Below are 22,765 nucleotides of genomic sequence, written 5' to 3' on the forward strand. Positions count from 1 at the left end.
TGATTCTCAATAGAGTGTTGAGATTTTCCTCAATGGTTTTGATTGGACCAAACTCAACTGATAAGATGGAAAATTGTTTCTTGAGTTTCATTGAAGAAAGGGGGAGGATCCTCAAAGGTTCTTCTAAAAGCCAGAATCTGGTTGCATCATTCAAAGATTTGTAGAACCAATTATAAAGCTCCAAATTTCAAAGTTTTGACTTTTGGATGAGGGTAGAAATTGGTTAAAGACCTATGAGAGGCAACTAAGTCAAAGAAACCCTCCAATCCTATTAAAGTATGAAGCCACAAAGCAAGCTTTTCTATAGTTTCCAAGACATCAAGACCCCCAAAAGAACTATGGAAAAGGATAGAAATGTGATATGGGAAAATTGTTGAGTCATTTGCCCTAGATTTTGAGAGATCTTGGGACCATTGGAATCAGGGTAAAATTTAGGGGCAAATTTTAGTCCAAAGCTATTTTTTATAGGTTTTATTGGTCATCGGCTAAAGTTTTGGGCTTGAAAACTCAAAAAATAGTCTATGTATCCAAAAATTTACATATCTTTCTTGACATTTGCCCAAAAATCATGCTTTCTCACAACATTCACCCAATTTTCTACACTCTTCACAAAGATCAACCAAATATTCGCCCACCTATCTACAAACTAAAAATCATGGGGGTCTCTTATTTTTTATCCTGATTGAGAGTAAAGCATTTTGTGGATAGGATGTCAAAGGATGTAAGGCAAAAATTGGAAGTCAAGGAAACCATACACTTTTGAAGAGATAGTAAGAATAGAAATATAGAATAAATTAAAATTGAGAAGTATGAAAAGAGAGATCAGTTTGAGAGGCCTAGAGAAGAGAAACCAAGAGTACAACCTAGGGTACCTTCTCTAGATGTTAATGGCCAGGACTATCAAGTGATGACTAGATAGGGAGCACAATTAGCACTTGAATTTGAGGACTAGCTAGTTGGTCAAATGCAAAACATGAGGCTAGCTGCCTTAAGGGATAAACAATGGGGAAGAGAAGTTGCTACACCTACTAGTCAAGGAATGCAAGGAGAACTATAAAATGAAGCAGTAGAGGGTTTCTACAAAAACATCCAACATGTTTCAACTAAGAAGAGGTTGGTCACATAAGTCCAAATTGTCCACAAACTAAGGTGAGGTTGGTCACATAAGTCCAAATTGTCCACAAACTAGGAGATCAGAAGGTGAAATGTATCCACTTCCCAAGAACTTACCCAACAAAGAGAATGATTATGGAGTTGAGGAACATGACTCCTCAACTTCTAGAGGTCCTCTTGTGGAGGAGAAATGAAAGATTTCATTGAATTGCATTCTCATAGTCAACAAAATAGTCAATGTAGCACCTACAATGAAGAAAAGAAGAGAGGTAGAGAGGGATGAGTTAGAGACTTGCAAGGTAGGTGAGAGATAGAGAGAAAAGGGAAAGGAGGATATTGAGGCCCAAAAGGGAAAGAAAAAAGAGGCTACAAACAAAAGTGAGACTAGGGCTAAGCTCCTCGAATACATTACCATGCAATTGACTTTCCTTTAGGTGGAGGAGAGGATGCTTAAGTTATGCAACATGATATCATAGGGAGAAAAGCCAACATTTCATTTTCTCAACTTATGGAGCTATGCCCTAAAATGAGGAGATAATGGACGAGGTTGGTTAATCCTAAAGCCAAAGAGAAGAAGAGAGGACCAATAAGGATCTTGAGTGTAGAGAAGCCTCGGATAGTTCACTATATGTATACCCTCTATATCACATGCGTTCAAGGCCTATTTATAAATATCCTTATCTGTGAATTTTTTCTTAACAAAACATAACCCTTTTCTATTCAATATGTAAGTAACCCCTTTATATGGGACCCTTCTATATGTAAAAAATGTGTAAAAATGGTATTTTACAAATCCCTTATGTTGAACTCACGTGATATATACATACATTTATGACTGATCTCCCCAAGAGAGAAGATACCTAATATTTTTCCTATTGTGAATGCCCGATACAAAGATAAAGACATGGGAGAAGCCTATATTGATGAAGGGACATAAGTGTGTGTCATCACGCAAACTTGTCTAGAGAAGTTTGGCATCAAGATGATTGAAGGATCGGGACTCTGATTGAGGTTGGAAAATCATGCTCAAATCAAGTGTTTAGGAGTCATAAAAGACCTTGAAGTCAATATTTATGATGTATCCATGAAGATAAATTGTCATGTGATGCCAACTAGAATAGGGGCATTTCCTCTAGTTCTAGGAAGACCATGGATCAGAAAGGCAAGAGCTATTCAAGATTGGGGCAAAGGCACAATCATTATGTATGACTGATGAGGATTGCCAAGAAAGTTTGACATGTTGACAAGGAAGCCTATTGAAGAAGGTGATAGTGAGCATGATGAGAGTGCAAGGGAGACATCAAGCTCTGATAATGAGGAAGAGGAAGATGATGAATTTGTGAAAATTGAGATAGATTCTAGGGAAGATGTCTCCTATCACAATGGGAATAAGAGGAGATAAAGAGAGACACCAAGATGTATTAAGGAACCTACTTGATGATGGTAATGTTGAAGTGCCACATTGTGGAAGGTCTTGTGACACAAGAACTAAAGATGACGTGTTGCTTGTAAATCCTGATGGATTGACTAAAGAAGAAAGTTTGGAGTATAAGGAAGTGAAGAATGAGAAATAGCCTAGAGGGGAAGGAAGTGAAGAATGAGAAACAACCTTTTGAACATGAATTTGGATTGTGTGAGTTGAGAGGCTATTGTGCCTTGGATGCTTGTCAAAAAGGCATCATAAATGAGTTGGAAACTAAGAGTACTTCTTTCAGGAATGATCTTGAGGATTGTTATAAGGGGATGGGCTTAGAGCCAATACTCTTTGAAGATGAGCTGTACAAGGGGCATAACTATTGTGAGAGTGAAATCGAGGATTTTCTCGATGAAATCCTAGTAGACTTGGGAATTTCTAAAATTGAAGATGAGCTTAAAAGCCCTAGTTTGTTGTCTAGAGAGGTTGGTTGTAATGAGAATGAAACGAATGATGAGATTCTAGATGTAGAAGCAAGATGTGGGGATGTTAAATCAAGTGTTGTCCACTCTTTGAGAGTTGTTGAGGGTAGAGATGCATTGGATTCTTCTTTAATTGATGATGATATAGATTAGGTTGAGTTTTAAGGGGAATCAAGCTATAACCCCAATTGTTGATATGAGAGATTTTGGAGGTATTTTGAGATCTAGAGAGACTCAATGTGATATTGAGAAGTATCTATGTGGTGTTGGGGCCTTGAAGTGGCTCAATTTGTGGATGACTATGATCTCAGTATATTATGAAGTGGGGATTGCTCAATATATCTCATTAGTTATATTGAAATGAGTTTGACTTAAAGTAGACAACAAGGTGAGGGTGGATACCTATTTCACCGACCTTAAGAGCTCATCTTTAGTCCTTAAATCGGACTTGGAAAACCTTCTTTGCAAGAAGATGTTGAGAATGAAGAAGATTGGTATTGGTGTTTGGAGGATTCCGAGATTGAAATGAATGAAACAATGAGGGAGAATTCTCAAAAGGATCCAGAGAGAATTAAAGTTCTTTGAGTAGAAAAGGAAAAAGAAGTGGAACCAACACAAGAAACCCAAAAAGAGGAGGAAAATACGTTGGTAAAAGAAGTGAAGAAGAAAAATGGATGAGCTGCCTCTAGAAGATGCTTTTGAGGAAGAAAGGAATGTATTTTTTATGGAAAATGATAAAGAAAGGCATATGGAACCACTTGAAGAGAGAAATCATGGAAGACATGATTGATTATGCTAAAGGAACTGGTCTAGCCCTATGGGGAAGTAGGAATTGAAATAAATAAACATTCAAGTGTGATTGTAGCTATAGCACCAAAGATGTTTGAACAATCAAAGAAAAGACCAAAGGACCTAGAGAAGGATTGGATAAGTGATAAATATTTGATGTATAAAGGAAATTACTACACATGAATGTTTGTAGCTTGAGGGGGTGGGCTAAATATGTGATGTCTTTTTGGGAAAACCCTAAAGATCCCTGACTTGCTATGGATTCTTTGGTTTTTGAAACCTTGTACAGAGTTTTTTTTAATGCTTTTTGGTTTGAAAAGCCAGTAAAACTTGAACTAGGAGTTCAAATACTATTTTTTCTTTGAATTTCTATAAGCATATAATTTTTTATTGTCACTTCTTGAGTGTCTATGTGCAGGAGAAAAGGAGAGCTAGATGCTGGAAGCCAAGCTACATGAGGAAGCTGTTTGTTTCCTTAAAAACCTTGCACTTCACTGGAACTTGGGACAGGAGCACTACACTCCACATTGTTGTGGGCACTACTGCACCAGGGCTTCATATACCCCATCTTTTCAATAACAACCATGCCATTAGGTTGAAGCACTTAATTACATCTTTACAATGTACTACATGACATGAGGCCCACTAGAGCTATATCTAGTAAACCTAGATGCACGTATACATGAGATTGCACCTTCATTGAGCACTCACCTTCTAGCATATCACTTTGGGGATTTTTGTCACATGTTAAGAATCTTTTGGCCTGAGAAGGAAAGGAGTTAGTGTGAGTTGAGGGTCATGGGACATGACAACTGCTAACCCCAACACGAAGAAGGCAAAAGAAAGCGGAAAAAAGGTAGCCCAACTAAAAAAGAAGAGGAAAAAAGACCAAAAGCGCAAGGGCAACCTCAAAAGTCCAAAGCAAATGTCGAAGGGGAAAGACACATTTTAAAATGGAAAAGGCGCACCCTGAAATCTTGTAAAAGAGTGTTGGGCTCTCACCCGTGCAATTTGTAAATGTAGACAGCCGGTGGAAAGGAATCTACGAAGATAGAAGGACAATGGGAAAAAGGGCCTAGGCTACGGTCGGCCATGTAAAAAAGGGAAAAGGGATGACCGCCCAAAAGGGATTTAGGGTTTTGTATATAAAGTTGAAAAGTGAATGAGAAGCTCATTCTTGTGTGTGGCCAAAAGTAGCTCTCCTCTTCTTCTTCTTCTTCTTCTTGTTCTTGCTTGCTTGAGCTTGTGCTTGAGAGAGGGAGTGTGAGAGTGTGAGGGAGTGAGTGTGTGGGGATGAGGGACCGAGGAGGAGAAGCTCTCCATCTTCTCCTCTCTTCTTCTCTTCTCTTCTCTTCTCTTGTCTTGCTCGCGGACATGGAGCTTGGAGTGTGGAGCTTGAGGATGGAGCTTGCTTGAAGCTTGCACTTGGATCGTGGAGCTACCGGAGTGCGCGGGAGAGGAGGTAACTCGAACGGCATCAAGGTAAGCTCACTACACCCATAAGGTAGGCATTGCGCGTCGGCTATGTGAGAGGTAGCCATTAGTGCTCGGCTTGGAATGCTTGAAACAGTAAGCGGTCCGAGGGTCTCGGCGGTTGAGTGAAAGTTCCCAATTTTGGTTCCGTTGTTGCCGGGACAAACGGATTCGAGCTTTGAGCGCCGCGCGCATCAGATCGAGCATGGAAGTAGTGTTTGCAGCCTGAACTAGTGCTCGAGATAACTAGGAGACTTAGGAGGTTTTAATCTGAGGAACAAGTAAGTATTTGGGTTTGTTGGAAGCATTAGATTAGGATTACTGTTCTGCATTTCTGTTTTTCATATTGGCTGCACTAGATGGAGGTTAGATTAGGGTAAAACCAGAGAAAACAGAGGTTCTGGCTGCTGCTGGAAACAAGAAAATAGGGGGACCAGACTCAAGCTTCTGGGTGAACCAAGGACAGGGAACTGGCTGTAAGGTTTTGCAGTGCTGGAAAAGAACCTTAAGAGTCCTGGGAGGCCAGGACAGACCTCATTTTCTTAGTTGCCTTTGTTGTGTGAGAGAGAGAGAGAGAGAGAGAGAGTTTCTGGTTCACAGGACGAGGAAACGCAACCCCGATTCTAGGTGCATTCGATTCATGCTACTTCAGGTGAGTCCAGTGAGTTCCAGTAGCGCTCTGATCGGTTATGGGATGTTTTGTGATGATTGAGTGCAGTAGATAGTAAGGAGGATTCAAACGCACCGAAATCGCACCCGCCACCGACATAGTCGGACCAACCTACAGTGGTCCGATTCCCAGAATCGGACCACTCGAGTTCTGGAGTAGGACCGTCCGACTCCCAGAATCGGACCGTCCGACTGAGAGTGAGTCGGACCAGTTTGGTCCGATTCCTAGGATCGGACCAGCCCGATCGGACGTGTCACGGGGCACTCGGACTGCCCCTTATAATCGAACACTCAACTGTCCGATCGGACCATCCTGTCCAATCGAACCACTCAGATCAGCCTGTCCGACCAGACACCTCGCCCGATCAAAGGAATCGGACCCACCCCTGTCCGACTCGGACCAGTCCAGAATCGGACCAACCTCGTTCGACTGTTAGAGTCGGACCATACCGGTCCGATTGCTAGAATCGAACCAACCTCATCCGACTGCTAGAGTTGGACCATACCGGTCCGATTCCCAGAATCGGACCATCTTGCCAGAACACAAAGATAAGGATCTTTTGCTGACTTGACCACAGATCTGACCCCAGGATGCAACCCTGAACACCCCCAGAACCCAAGTTGGCCATTAGAACCTCAGAGATTAATCAAACTCAGGGTGCGGAAAGACCATAGAATAGTCGGGAACCGAGTGGAAAACTCAAATTAGACTAAGAACGTGGGTAGAAAAAGGTGGAGTTTGCATTAAACTCTTTTTGCATCGGCATTTCACTTTTGTGCTCCACTAAACCTGCACAGCAAGAAAAGAGAAAAGCCTGTTTTCGCACCAAGCACTACGAAAGCACTAAGCACAACGTGCGAGTAAGGATCGACGCTGCTTTCAAATAACAAGGAACACATTTGGATACCTAACAACATTAAGGAACCCACTAGTAGGAGGAGACCCCAAGACTTACACAAGTGCCTGAGCACCCTACTAGTAGTGCCTGGAGAAAACACAAAGACACGGGAAGCAACAAGATAGAGGAGTGGAAGCTACCGGAGCTGATTGGATTCATCGACAACCTCATGGAGCTGGAAGCAGAAACAATGTCGGGATCAAGAGGCGATCAAGGGGAAGACCAATTAGACCTAGGAGAATTTCCAACTTCGGTCCAAGAACTGGTCCACGACTACGATCTACTCACCAGAACTGAGATCCAAGGTAGACCTATAGAAGAAGTGGTGGCTAACCTGGAAGAAGAGAGAAGAGCTATCAAGAGAGCATTGGAAGGCATAATTGCCTACAACCATGAGCAAAGGGCTAGAAGGCTGCAGCAGGATGTGGATATGTACGAGGCTAGACGAGTGCTAGACCTAGCTGGGGCAGCCAAGTTTGGACCGAATGTAGAAAGGGAATGGGCAGCAGAGGCTGGCATGACATTGAGCGAATTGGTGGCAAAGCGACTCATGGACAATACATCCGTGGAGCAAAGTGCTACTGCCCTAGCCACCGCGCTACTGTCAGGATTGGGAGTCACTCAAGGAGCTAAAGGGCAGGCTAGAATCCCTATAGTAGCGAAACAACTAGCTCGATACGAACCTAGCAGTGACCCGTATAGCTTCATGGAGCAGTTCGAGCAAGTATGTGAGGCAAACGGTCTTACTGACCTTGCGCAGTGAGCTCAAGCCTTCGGCCTGTGTTTAGGCGACAAGGGGAGGACCTGGTACTCTAGTCTGGATGACGCAGAACGTACAAACTTCACTCGCCTTAAGGGCCTCTTTATCAAAAGGTTCTCAGAGGAAGGGTATTCGGACAACCTCATTGTTAGATTAATGAATATCAGTCAAAGGGAGAAGGAGGACGTTAGGGATTACATTACTCAGGTGCGTAGCCTCTACAAGAGAATCCCTACCAACGAGCGACCTACCAAAAGGGCAGTGTCTACAGTGTTCATGAACAGGATTCGGAGTGAGGAGCTCTACAAGGCTGTGGCCAGTAACTCCACCTTACAACGGGACGTGCTAGCTCGAGTCTTCGAGGAGGCAATACGCGTAGATGATCAACTTAGAGAGCGAAGCATGAGGGCTACCAACCGAGATAATGCAAACCAGAGGGACCCTGAGAGATCAACCCCCTTAGGGGAAAAAGCAACTGCTAGCGCGCAGGACAAGGGAAAGAGTGCAGACCATGACCAAGGGATGGCAGAGATGAGAATGGAGATTGCGCGGTTACAAGAGCTCGTTAGAAAGCCGATGAGATCGCATGTACAATGTATGTACTGCAGCGGCAATCACCTCCCAGTGGAGTGCCAAGATCCTAGATCTCGGCCGTGCTCAAATTGCGGTAGATTCGGACATGATGCAGTGCACTGTAGTTGCCCAGGAGACTCCCGTATACGTAGTAGTACAACCCTCCATACTTAGGCAGTAGGCCACCTAATTTCTTGGGCAGGGGAACCCAGCAAGCTCTTCCAACACCAACTGACCCAAGCCCTGTCATGCCTAGGCTGGAGATGAACCCAACTGGCATACCTAGGCCACCAGGGCCTTTTGTGACTCACCCACCTAGTGATGCTCTTGTTCACTTTGTGGAGGATCCCAATGAGGAAGAACCATATGTCAATCCTTATGTATCCTACGACGAGGAGGGCAACCCAGTCCTGATGGACTACCAGCTAGTACCGGTGATGGCCTTAGGAAGAGGATGAGGCAGAGGCTTTGGAGGGCCAAGCTAGGATCCGGATCACATGCTGGACTTGCGGCCACCCAGGCCACATTTCATCACGCTGCCCAGAGCGAGAACAAGCTAACAAGGACAAAGCGGATCTCTGATGCATAGAGTGTGGAATCACACACCTCTTTCCTGACTGACCTAGGCAAAAGCCATCAACGGGCGCTACCAACATGCCATCAGTGCCCTTGGGGCTCTTTGGAGTTGAAACTTTCGGTAGTGAGGATATGCCCATCCCACTACATGCTATGACGCGAGCCCAAACGAAACAAGCAGGCATCTCCTTACCAGGGCCAAGTAACCTTGATGCAACCTCAATAGGGAAGAAAAGCCAGAGGAGACAGAAAAAGAGTACTGATGCGAAGATAACCCTTAAAACCGAGGAGACGACTATGCTGGTAATGGGAAAGAGGGTCACAGACGCAGAGGCTGAGACCTCGGCTCCTAAGACATCAGAGCTAGGGAGTGCCAAGGTGGGGGAGTATCCCCATCCCAAACAACAACTCGAAGCTATAGCCAAGGTCAAGGATTGGGTCAAGGACGCCCAAAAGCACCTTGAAGATGTTGAACCCATATTGGAAGACCCTATGGACGACTTCTCTAGTGTTAACACACCAGTCTCACCCTCAAAACCACCGGCTGGGAATATGCCTGCACCCCTAAAGGCAGCTCAGCAACAAGGCCGGGGGGAAGCTTACCAGGGCAGACAGGATGCATGGTCTAGAACTGCCAGCCTCAGAGGAAGACAAGGGTCCAATAGTCTCCTCACAACTTTGTTGTCCACCCCAGTAACTCTAAGCCTGGAGGATCTGCTTAGGCAAAATCACTCCTTGTGGTAGGAGTTAAAAGGCTCGATCGAGGGACACGCGGAACTTGTGGGCACTAATCCGCAAGATCACAACGTAGTTACACAGATCCCAAGTCTAACTCTACACACAGATCCTAAGTCTTTGCACATCAATGCTTTTTGGGAGGGCACTGAAATGCACGCAGTTTTGCCCGTCCTAGCCTTAGGGGACATGACTCGGAAGGGAATTGTAGACACAGGCGCTGGTGTTAGTGTGCTAAACCATGCGGTCCTAGAGGCATGGGGAAACCCTCCCGTAGAGACCGCTAGATTCAATGTCATGCTAGCAAATGGAATGAAGGTAAGACCATTTGGGGTCTTAAAGAATTGGCCGGTAAAGATTGCCGGTGTGCAATTCTCGGTAAACTTCATTGTCATGAAGGGAGTGGATTACGACATACTATTAGGCTGACCTTGGATGAGGAATGCACGAGTCATAGAGGATTGGGGCAATGGATTGATTTTCCTAGGGAACAGAACTAGTGCAGTGAGGGTAGAGATGGACACTTGGACGACGACGTCTGTTGACCTGGCTGCCATCTCAGCCATGCTAAAGGGCAATACTCAACTGACCAAGCCCTATGGATCGCTAGCAAGATATATTCCCTACCCTGAGGATGAGAGGGATTGGATGCACGGGCTGGCAACCATTGACCTACCATTCTCGAATGAGGAAGGACCACATCAACAGGCTGCTAAAACCGCCACAGTGCCAACTGAAGAGCCAGTTGTGCCGCTTTGCATGATGGTAGGAAGCTCTCTCAACCCAGGCAAACCAGCCTTGTCTCGCATCCCCAACAACAAACTAGAGCTTCAGGAGATCGTAGAGTATCTGACCGATAAATTGAACGGCAATTTGGTCGCTAACTTAAAGCCTCTATGTGACCTTCTAGCTAAACCAGAATGGAAATGGAACAAAGTCCACGACCTGAACTTGTTATATAACTGGGCTTTAGTTATTGACGACAAGGAGAGTGAACAGGGAAGCTTAGGGGATGATGAGCAGTCAGAAGAATAGGACCCAGACGATGAGGAGTATGAGGATAGTCGCCCTGCGGGAGAAGAGAGTGAAGAAGAGGTAGACACGATAGAGTACGACACGAAGGGAAAACCGATAGAGCAAATCAGGGCAGAATTAAGGCCTAGGAAGGAAGGGCTCAGTTGAAACGAAAAAGGAGTCATACTAATGGAGTGTGACAGATCCTGGCTAGAACGAATAGAAGCCGTAGATTACGGGCAAGCTGGAGTAGCACAACGGTGGGTAATCCCAATGCTCAAGACAGATTCACCTACCGAACTAAGACCCCCTGGGGAAACACCTTCCTCAAGTGAAGGATGCGAGTTCAACTCAGAGTCGGAAGTTAGTACTGAGAGTGATCCCGAGATACCGCAACCATATGAGGTCAAACACACCAAGGGAGACTTGCCGGTCCACCTGAGGCGCAGGAGGCTAAAAGAGGAGGCCAGGAAGCATGCAAGGGGCTAGGAAGCGGAAAGGCAGAGGAAACCATAGGATCTGCCCAAACGGTTTACAAAATTTAAAAAGGGTGATAGAGTGGTGGTCCTGCTAGATGCAAAGAGAGAAGGTCAGACTAGTGAACCGATAGAGGGACCCGCCAAAGTCAAGGAGGTTAACTTGGCTGGGAAAGGCAAAAAACTAAGACCGGTATTCGTCGCAGATGACTTGGTGGAAGAGGAAGAGACCAAACTTGTTGCGCTCCTGCAAGAGTACATCGACGTGTTTGCCTGGACACTGGATGCGAACTTAAGGGAGTCGACCCTAGGGTTGTGACTCATAACATCCCAATGATTCCAGATGCAGTGCCAACAAAACAACGACCTTACCCCATGAATCCTAAACACGCCCATGCAGTGAAGGAGGAGATTGACAAACTCATGAGGGCAGGTTTCATATATGAGATCGAGCACACGGACTGGGTATCACCTATCGTGATTGTCATAAAGAAAAATGGAAAAATCCGAGTGTGCGTCAACTACAAAAAAGTGAATGCCGCTACGAAAAGGGATAATTATCCTTTACCTTATACCGAGCACATGCTGGAGAGGGTAGCAGGGAAGGAAGCCTACAGTTTTCTGGATGGCTTCTCAGGTTACAATCAGGTACAAGTGCACCCCGAGGACAGGCACAAGACTGCCTTTGCCATGGAATGGGGCGTATTCGCCTACATTGTCATGCCTTTTGGGCTAATGAATGCACCCGCAACTTTCCAACGCCTAATGTGCACCATCTTTAAAGACATGCTTAGGCGCGAACTGGAAGTGTTCGTAGATGACCTATGTTTACACTCTAGTTGGGACGAACACTTGAAGAAATTGCGAGTTGTCTTTGAAAGGTGTAGGCTGTACCACCTCTTGCTAAACCCCTTAAAGTGCCAGTTCTGGGTAAAACACGGATGCATCTTGGGGCATGTAGTGTCAAGGAACGGCATTGCCACTGACTTTTCCAAAGTCAGAGTCATTGTTGACCTACCGCCACCCGACAACTACAAGGGAGTTCAGTGCTTCTTGGGACACACTGGATATTATCGACGATTTGTGCTAAATTATGCATTAATAGCTAGACCTTTGTACAAGCTGTTGATAGTGTTTGAGTGGACAGAGGACTGCCAGCGCACATATGAAGAATTGAAAAAGGCTCTTACGACTGCACCAATCTTGCGAGCCCCATACTGGAACGTAACGTTCCATGTGCACATAGACGTCTCTAAGTTCACTATTGGAGCCGTGCTATGCCAGTCTGGTGAGCATAATTTGGATTATCCGGTGAGTTTTGCCAGCAGGCAGCTCACAGAAACCAAGATGAACTATTCCACGACAGAAAGGGAGGGGTTGGCCATGGTATTTGCGGTAAAGAAATTTAGGCATTACCTGTTGGCCACTCCCTTTGTCTTCTTCATTGACCATCAAGCCCTACTGTATCTTGTGAACAAGCCTTGTGCTACAGGGCGCATAGCTAGATGGTTACTCCTTTTACTGGAGTTTGACTTTTCTGTGGTTGTACGCAAAGGAAAGTAGCACTACATGGTTGACCACATGTCCTGCATACCCACAGGAGAAGCCGCTGGACAAGGCGTGCCTGATGATTTACCGGATGGCCATCTTTTTAACTTGTCTAGTGAATGAGAATTTTTTAGAGCTGATCTGACGCCATATTGGGCCGATGACATAGTGCAAGTGCTAGAAAATGGACTACCGGAGCGACCCATTGAGAAGGCCAGGCTGAAGAGACTTATCCTGAAAATTCAGCCCTATCAACTGATAGCTGGCCAACTCTACAGGTTGGGACAAGACGGTTTATTGCGCAGATGCGTGTGTGAGCACAAGATGCACGACGCATTAAATGAAGCACATGGCGGAATCGGTGGAGGACACTTTAGTGGGGACACAACAGCCCGAAGGTGCTACAATCCTAGCTATGGTGGTTCACCCTATTCCGCGATGTAGCTAAATTTGTAAAGCACTACGATGAGTGCCAAAGGACCAGAGTGCCTCTGCGGAAGGACAAGACGGAGTTGAGCCCTGTCATAGCCCGACAACCCTTTGAAAAATGGGGCATCGATTTTATTGGGCCTGTCAGTCCTGCAACACAATATTCCCAAGCTCGATACATCATAGTGGCAACCGACTATTTAACAAAATGGGTAGAGGCATGAGCCACGAGGAAGAACGATGCTAGGACTACTGCTAAGTTCTTGTGGGAGCAGGTCATTTCACGGTTCGGTTGTCCAATCGAACTTGTAAGCGACCAGGGCACACACTTCATTAATGAAGTAAGTGCCCACTTACTCTCTACCTTCCTAATAATTCACCGGAAGTCCTGTCCCTATTACCCTCAGGCTAATAGCCAAGCCGAATCCACAAACAAAATTCTAGTCAATGTGCTTACAAAAATCGTGTCTACTTCGAGAAGTGACTGCGATAACAAGCTAATGGCGGCTTTGTGGGCCTATCGCACAGCTTATAAGACGGCTATAGGACAGACGCCCTTTAGGCTGACTTACGGAACTGAAGCCATTTTGCCCATAGAATTCTTCATCCCTAGTTTGAGACTAGCAGTCCAGGAACGTTGGGAGGGCAGAGAGGCTTGGACCAACCGCTTAGTAGAACTTGAACACTTAACAGAGACCCGACTCCTCGCCACTCACTCTCTAATTTGTGAAAAGGCTCGACGAAAGATGTGGTTTGACAAGCATGTCATGCAGAGAGACTTTGAACAAGGGGACTTTGTTCTGCTGTACTCGGTAAAAGGACATAAACAGAAGATGAAGTTTCGGGGGCTAGGGCCTTTCAAGGTACGCGTAATCGGTAGGACCAGAAATGTCGAGTTGGAGACACTTGATGGTGAGGGAATAGGCTTTTTTAATGGCAGCCGCATTAAGAAGTACTATCCTCCTTCACATCCATTACATGAGCCGCCCATGCTAGAACCCCCACTGAACGTCCGCATGGCTACTGTATCTGACTTGACAGATCAGGATGAAGAAGTAGTGGCACCGGCATACCTGCGGATCACAGTTGCAGCAGGAGCGGTGAATTCTTTTGACGCCTTGATTGATGAAGGTGCTGACTACAACATCCTAACACATGACCATTGGACACACATTGGTCAACCGCAACTACAGCCCACTAACGCTCAACTCACCCCGTTTGGGGGCACCGCTTACCCACTCCTAGGGAAATGCAAGGTGGTTGTTTCCATCGAGGAAACAAACTAACTTTTATGGGGATTACAACCTAAATCACATACATCTTGCCATTGGCAATGTGCGCATAGTGACGACTTTCAGCAAGGGCTGCCCTAACTCCCCCACTTTTACCAAGCCGTCGATAGAAACTCCCATGACCACGCTTCAGCCCGGGTCTAAACAAACGGAAACTACGCCCTCGTGTTGAGTTCTCAACCCCAGACCCATGCCCACCAGGAGCGCTCACAAGGCCAAAGAGTCCAAGTTTCTATGGGTGCTGAAATGGCAAAAACCACATCAGGGTGAGACACCCAAGTGTGACCCTAAACGTCCAAATTATCAACCGTCCCGACCCAAGAGGCAGTCTAGGCACTACCGCCGTAGATGCACAACCACGCTGCGCTAGATTCCCAAAGACCTCTTGCAGGCACAAGGATACTACAAGGGCAATCCCGGGATTTGGGCGCCTAAAAATGGCTAGCTAAGAAGCTCATCTACAAGCAATCTATTCCTAACGAGAGGGGTTTACACAAGTGGCGCCCAGAACACAATTAACAGGCCAGGGCCAACGGTGGCTAACAAGCCTCAGCTCATCCATCGACCAAAGCAAATGCCCCAGGTCCTAAACCTACCTAATCCTGAGAACTTACAAACCACGATTACTGCTCACTCAGAACCAAGTACAACCCCCGTGCCTCTAGAGCTTCCTACAGCATCTCAAAGGGCTTCCCAGTGCGAGGCCCGACCCATGACACCAATGAGGAAGTCGCAATTATCTAGTCCACTTGCACTAGCCCCACCAGAGGGTCTTAAACCTTCATACGCAATACGACCTTTCCTCTCTTTGGCTAAGGACCTTGCCGCAACTTCTGGGGACGATTTAATAACCTGCATTAAAATGTTAGATGAAACTTTCACTACATTTGCTAGAAGCTACGAGAGGCTAGACCTAGGTCTTCTTGACGAAACGCTTGCTTCGGCGGTTCGTGCATTACCATGCACTTGGGAGGAATACGAACTTATGACCACTAAAGTTCCCAAAATTGCTGTTGAACTGATAGCAAACGATGAAATCTCAAAGGATCATGCTGCACTCAGAAGGCTTATTACCTCTTATGGAAAGCCTCCGCGTTCTGCTCCTGAACAGGAGCTGCAAGAGCTCACACAGATGATGAGCTCACCTTCCACATTCTTGCAGTAATGGTTTACGCTAAGGATCCAATGGGAGAAAAAAGGTCGTCGCATAATGACCAATGCTGAGCAACGCAGGGCAATCAAAACTATCGAATATGACCCCACATACGTGGCACCTATCTCGTTTAGGGTCTTGGCCATCACCCGTAATCAGCATCTGGATGACCATGTGCTTGCCCACCCCTACATTGACCAATTCCTCACCCAAGAGGAATTACATGTTGCTAGTCGCCTCAATACCAGAGATCTCTTCCACGATGTTTTGACCTACATTTCCCAAATCTCCATCCAACCATCCACTCTAGATTGTCATGCCCAACTCGAATACAATCCAAACTTCTACGATTGGCTATTAGCTAGGTAAGTCAACCCATGCAAACAAGTGCTTCCCTCGTCCTTCATGTGCTAATCCTAGGAAGGATTCTTTGCAAGATTCCTAATGGAGGGGGGAGCAAGACCAAGAGCAGAGCAAGGATGAAAAGTTATGTTATCTAGCTAGCAGATTGTTAATTAAGAAAGTTTCTATGGAGGAATGTTGCAGAATAAAACAATAGCAATGGTCAAACCTCTAAGCAAGTGTGCCCACTTTAAGCCCATCTATTCTTCTCTCAAACTTAGTTCTAATTAGAAATGCGCCAATTGTTAGGCATCAAATGTTGGCATGGTGTGTTGACAGGTCACCGCCATGGCAGAACAAGACAAAGGAGGCAAACTACCATTCTCAGAAGAGAAAATGACCAAATTCGGCATCGCCATCGAGACACACGGATTCAGTCACTTCACTTTCAAGCACACACTGAATCTGGACGAAGCCATCATGGAGAAACCCACTATCAAGGACTTAGCGGACAGATGCCATCTCCACAAGTACGTGGAGAAGGTGGGACAGGCGGTGGATTACAGCATGTGCGCGGATTTCCTGAGGAATTTTGACAAAAGCAGGAACTGTGGCACCATCATAGTAAGGACAGGGGAGCAAGAAAGGAGAATCGAAGTGCCCCTCAATGCAATGATCGTAGAAAAGGCCCTGGGGCTTGTGTCAAAGAAAGAGAGAAGGCCGAGGCGAGACGTTTACACCATGCTGGGAGTCAAGAAAGAAGCGGTGCATACTGTGGATGGAATCAGCTTGGTTGACATCCCGGACCCAGTAGTGAAACTACAAGCAAAAATGATCCATACCCTCTTCTCGGGCCAGCGTTACAATGCGCTGATGAACAGGATCGGGGTCCCACTATTGGAAAGCATAGCAGCAGGAACCCCTGAAGAAATATACTAGAATGGATTCGTACAGAAGACCATTCAAAGTTCAGCTGCCCTCCTCACTTCGGCGGAAGCACCAGCAGAAGGAGAGTCCCCTACCTCAATAGCGCGTTCCGCAAGGAAGAAACCGGCGTCGAAAGCGGCTACAATCAGATATGGGGGAATCCTGATAGCCATCATAGACGAAGCAATAAAGAATGAGGGCATCATGGAGGAGGAAGCGGCGCATCAAAGCTCAGCTCACCATGGTGGAGGAAAATCGAGCGAAAGAACATTGAGCGACGAGGGAGAGCAAGAAGTGCCACCTCCGCGGGCAACCAAACCCACAGAACAAAGCAAAAGTGATAGGAAACAGAAGGAGAAAAAAGAGAAATTAAGTAAGGAAGAACGAACTTTGACAGAGTGAGGGATTTAACAGAACGGCTTGCAGTGGCAGAGTGTGAAAGAATGCTAGCTGAGGCTAGGGTTCAGGCTGCAGAGATAACGACTAAGACCCAGCGACAGGCCTTTCTCAACATGGTGCTCCACGTGACGCAAGCTGAGGGCGATGATACAGTGGAACAGGTAAAAAGAAAGTTGAAACTAAGCACCCGGGGGCTACGATACGGCCTTTAAGAGCGGGAGCTTCCAAGAAGTACAGGAATAACTAAAGAACAACAGTTCTACTACCTGCGCTGTACAGGCCTTTCCACTACGGAGCTCAAGGAGTTGGGTTTTCAGGAGTAGGAGCAGCCACCGCCACTACCACCAGTCGTTCCTCCTGTGGTAGCGTGAAATGTCGAAGAGGGCCCAGGCTTCGAGCAAGATGAGGAAGAAGAGCCACAAAGGATGCCGAGTCTGCCTCAATCGGAGATCCCACAGGAGGAACCTGCCGATGCCGAGCTACTTGAACACATAATTGCAGCAAGGAGAAGAAGGCAAGAGTTAACAGAAGAGACCCAACGCCGAGCGCACATATTTCCACGACAACTTCCTGAGGAGCCCATGCCACTACGAAATGATACACATTCTGTAGATTGGCCCCAGGAGTTGGTCATATGGCGCCAAAGAGAGCTACATAGGAGGCCATTCGAGCTCTCATTCGCTTTTCCACGATCCCTAGATTGGGCCCTACCTCTAGGAGTCATAGCCAAGATCAAAGATCTGGCTAACGAACTCGCAAACAGATGGATGGAAGAGAGAAGCATGATAGTAACCAGGTGGAGGCAAGAGCCACGAGAATATTGGGAAGACAAGGTCGGTCTGGTTCCCAAATCCGTCCAAGGCTACCAGGCAAAGCTGAAATGGCGAAGGAGGATTTGGGACACCAATTTTGATGCCTGGACCGCATTTTGTAGCTCCCTCCTCGAAGAGCACAATGATCCCATCTACATGCCCTACCCCCGTAGGCATGGAGTGGATTACAACAGAGATTTGCATGGGGATTTTGACTTCCCGAGAATCTATAATGTAAATGCTAGAAGCCCGGAGGAGTGCTTAGTATTTAGGGCAGAAGATATACTTCCCTCCATAAATCGTTTCCTTGTAGATTTCTCTTTCTGCCCCGATCCAGTATTCTTAAGCACTTGTAATTACCTCCGATTTCTCAAATTCCTGCTACTCCAGAAACCTGTAGTAGAGGAAGCCCATCTCCCTCCACTCTTTTTTGATCTTAACCTAGGAATAGATAGTAGAGCCATGATGAGGTTGATGATGCGCGCTACTCTCCTCCCGGCCTTCTGCTTAGAACTATTAGAAAATATAAGTGACACCCGTTTTGCAAGGTGTAATCACCCATTTTTGTCCACCACTCCTCTAAGAGCTAGAGCCGGTATTAAGGAATACCTACAAAGTCGCGCATTTTTATCACAATGCTTGCGACCACCCCGTGACTAAATAGGTGCCCCATGTATCGCCCAATGTCCTCTCTCTCATTCACCCAAAAAAAAAAAGTGCTTGCTATCTTCGTTCACTATTGTGGTGCACCATACTCACTGCATCTAGAGTCCTCTCTAGCCCCTCCCCCACTTCACACTCAGGGCACACCAAGGCCAGGACTTTCGGACCTGTCACCCTGAGTTTTGCATCGGACCTCAGAAGCTGCACAAACTGGGTCCTCAAGTGTGGGACATTACCAAGGGCTTGTCCAAGGTTAGACCCATCTCCTTGTTCCACTAGCACGGGCACCATGCACTGCACAGTGAGACAGACACACCCCCTAGGAAGTGCACCACTTTTCTTGCAGGTTATGTTCATGTTTCAAGAACGGGCTGCTTGGCTGAAGGCGATCCATCTACTACATCCTCCAATGACAAGGAATTTTTCCAGAAGTCGGGACATGACCCCATTACTGCAACTTCAGGAGCTTCGCTGCGAAGGTTTCAATAGCTCCACAGATTTCATGTTGACAACCATCCGCCCACTGATGGGCTGCCATTGGCATAGATCTTGGAACCTCACCGTCCGATGATTCATGCCCACTACCTCAAAATCTACGGATCGCTTATTAGCACCACAAGCATGAAGGCTTTCAACTCAAAACTGAAGATCCTCTACTCCCAGACAAGGGTTTTTCAGCCCATGCCACGGCTTTTCATGACAAACAGCGTTCGGGGGGTTTCTCTAGAATAAATCCCTCCAATACCACCTTCCTAAGGGACTGCTTCTTGTTTCAAGCGTTTCGGATACTCAAACGACGACCAGTTCCAGAGGGGCGCCAGAACAGTGAGAAAGATGCCGCAATCGTCAGCAAGCCTAAAGCACGCTGGAATCTCTCTTGGGCATCGTCATCAAACCCCATCACCTCTCATTCACAAGCCTCAGTGTCCTCCAACCACCAGTCACACCTACCACTAGCATCCTTTATCCCACTACTTCCCGCCACAGTGCCATGGGACTGGCACTCGTCTAGGAGGGGGGTAATGTTAACACCAACACGAAGAAAGCAAAAGAAAGAGGAAAAGACGTAGGGCAAAGGCGAAAAAAAAAAGGGTAGCCCGACTGAAGAAAGGATAGGAGAAAAGGCCAAAAGCGCAAGGGCAACCTTAAAGGTCCAAGGCAAATACAAAAGGGGAAAGGCGCATTTTAAAATAAAAAGGCACACCCTGAAATCTTGTAAAAGAGCGCCGGGCTCTTAGTCGTGCAATTTGTAAATGTAGACGGGCGGTGGAAAGGAATTTAGGAAGATAGAGGGACAATGGGAAAAAGGGCCTAGGCTAATGGCCGGCCATGTAAAAAAGGGGGACGACCGCCCATGGAAATTAAGGGCATGTATATAAAGTTAAAAGGTAAATGAGAAGAGCATCCTCGTGTGTGGTAGACAACGTCTTCTTCTTCTCCTCCTGTTTCTCACCTTCGTGCCTCCTTGCTTGTGCTTGTGAGAGGGACTGAGAGGGTGAGAGCGTGTGAGGGAGTGATCGTGGGAGGGCAGGGGATCTTGGAGAAGAAGCTCTCCATTCTCCCTCTTCATCTTCTCCTCCTCTCTTCTCTCCTTTGGCCTTGAATGTGGCTATGGAGGATGAAGCTCATGGGAGAGGGATTGAGGTTGCTTGAGCTCGTCTCAAGGATCGTGGAGCTGTAGGGGTGCGAGAGAGAGGAAGGTACTTGATCGAGCATCAAGGTAAGCTCACTACACCCACAAGGTAGGCGTTAAGCGACGGCTATGTGAGAGGTAGCCATGGCTGCTCAGTTCAAAACACTTGAGTAATAAGTGGTCCGTAGGTCTCAGGGTAGAGCTCGAAGAGCTCCCACATTTTGGTTTCGTTGCCGGGACCAACGGATTCAAGCCTTGAGTGCTTGCCGCTTCGAATCGAGCATTGGAGTAGGGTTTTCCCCAAACCGGTGCTTGAGGTAGATAGATAGGAAGCGAGGGGGTTGAAGAGGGTATTCGATCTCCTTGGCAAGTAGGTTTTTTGCTTTCTTGAGATTTATGTTGTGGAATGGAGTAGTGTAGGTATTTATTTTGTGATTTGGATGCATTTAGGATAGGAAAAAACAAAGAAAAAACAAGCAAACAGTAGGGTTTTCTGTTGCTGTATACCAGGCTAAAACAGGGAAACAGGGGACCAGATTCAAGTTTCTGGGTGAGACAGGGATATGTTGAGATGGCAAGCTCAACACATGTGGACATGGATGATGGACCGCCTGGTTAGATGGGTCCACACGTCTACACTTAGCACGTCGGTGGTCATTATGCATCTCACATGGCCACTGACTCATTACTTATTATATTCAGGTTGTTACACCTATTTACAACTGGCATAGTTATAGCGCCAGTCGACTAGTGTAGTCGGTTATGCATTGTTTGACTTAGTAGGCCACTTTCCTTTTATGTTGTATCTTATCTATACTTTGTGTACATTGTAAAGAGTGTGTAAGAAGAAGAAAAAATCAGCAAGAAAACGTTTTGGCCTCCATCTCTCTTTTTGTCTCTTGAGTGAGCTTCTCCTTGTGCATTCTGTGTGTGTTCGGCGCAGCATCTTGAGCATCTCCCCCCACCACGCGATTCTTGACATGGTATCAGAGCCGCGCCATTGAGAGAGGCTGATTTCGAAGGTTGAAGCAAAGGAGAAGAAGCAAGGTTCGAGCAAGCAAGCTACGGGTAAGAATCTCTCCCATTCTTCCACTCCTTCTCTTGGATAGTGCCTGTGGAGGCACCGGAAGCAGGGCAGAGCAAAAATCTCAGATTGCAGTGAGATTTGGTGTGCGCGAAGAGCGCTGTATATTCTGCAGATTAGCCCTTTAGGGCTTTCCCGCAGTGATTTTGGCCATTTGAGGCCGTTTCAGGGCCCGTTTTAGAGCCGCAAGGTTGCGGACAGCAGTTTCAGGGTACACTGTGACTTCAGCTGTATCGACCGACAGTGAGTGCGCAGGTTACAGATTTCAGATCTGTAAGATTAAAGGTGTTTACCAGTGAGTAAACACGAGGTTTATCTGCAAACAGGTTGCAGATTGCATGTATTGTTGAGCAGATAGTGAAAAAGGCTGTCTAGTGTATTGCTGTGCACTACAGGTCGAGGATTGCAGAAGATTTGCTTGCTGTTTGGTATTATTCTTGTGATAATGGCAGAGAACAGTGGAAGCCCCATCATTGAGAAGCTTGACAAGAACAACTACCCTTCATGGAAGTTCCGTGTCACGAACTTTCTTATTGGAAAAGGCCTCTACGAGTTCGTTTCAGGTGAAGAAAAGGAGCCGGAGGTGAGTGATCCTCCAACTGCAGAAGAGATAAAGGCACGAAAGGAATGGAATGCAAAAGACAAGAAGGTCATGTATTGGTTGTCTGCAGTAATTGACAATAATATGTTGGGACACATTAGAAATGCAGAGAATGCATATGCAGCTTGGACCATACTTGAAAGTATGTTTTCTGTAAATACAAAGGCACGAAAGATTCAACTCAAGCAAGAGTTGAATACATTGAAGAAAGGGAAGATGTCTATAAATGAGTATGCACTGAAGGTAAGAAGCATTGCAGATGCATTGGCAGCGATTGATGCAATGCCTGATGATGATGATTTGGTGTCGTCTACCTTGGGTGGACTTAACAATGAAAAGGCTTGGAAGTCTTTTGTAACTTCCGTATATGTCAGAAAGCCATTTCCAGATTTCGATGAGTTGGTCTCCCTTATGATCACTGAAGAGATCAACATGCAGAGTGAGACACCTGAAAGAAGTGGTGAACAGGTCCAAGCTTTCTACTCCAGTTCAGGAAGGGGACGTGGCAGGTTCTCTTCAAGAGGCCGTGGTACAGGACGTGGTAGTGACAACCAGCAAAACAGATTGAATCAGCAATTTGGCGATATGCAGGTTTCAGGAGGTCGTGGTAACTTTAGAGGCAGGGGGAGCTTTAGAGGAAGAGGTGGATGGCAGAACAGAGGTTCTAACAACTCTGGTATTGTGTGCCACTACTGTGGCAAAACAGGTCATATTGCAGCCCAATGTTATGCTAAGAGAGATGATATCCGCAGTGGTAAGTTGCAGCAAGGAAACTATGCATCGTCTTCACGACAGAATGAAGACAAAAATGAACGATTGTTCGTTATGCAGCATATGCTGAATGCTGTTACAGGAAAGGGAACGCATGAAGATGTTTGGTATGTTGATTCAGGTGCATCCAATCATATG

This window comes from Lygodium microphyllum, chromosome 7, assembly GCF_053477565.2.
Source record: "Lygodium microphyllum isolate KBCC chromosome 7, Lygodium_microphyllum_v1.1.10, whole genome shotgun sequence".
Taxonomy (NCBI): Eukaryota; Viridiplantae; Streptophyta; class Polypodiopsida; order Schizaeales; family Lygodiaceae; genus Lygodium; species Lygodium microphyllum.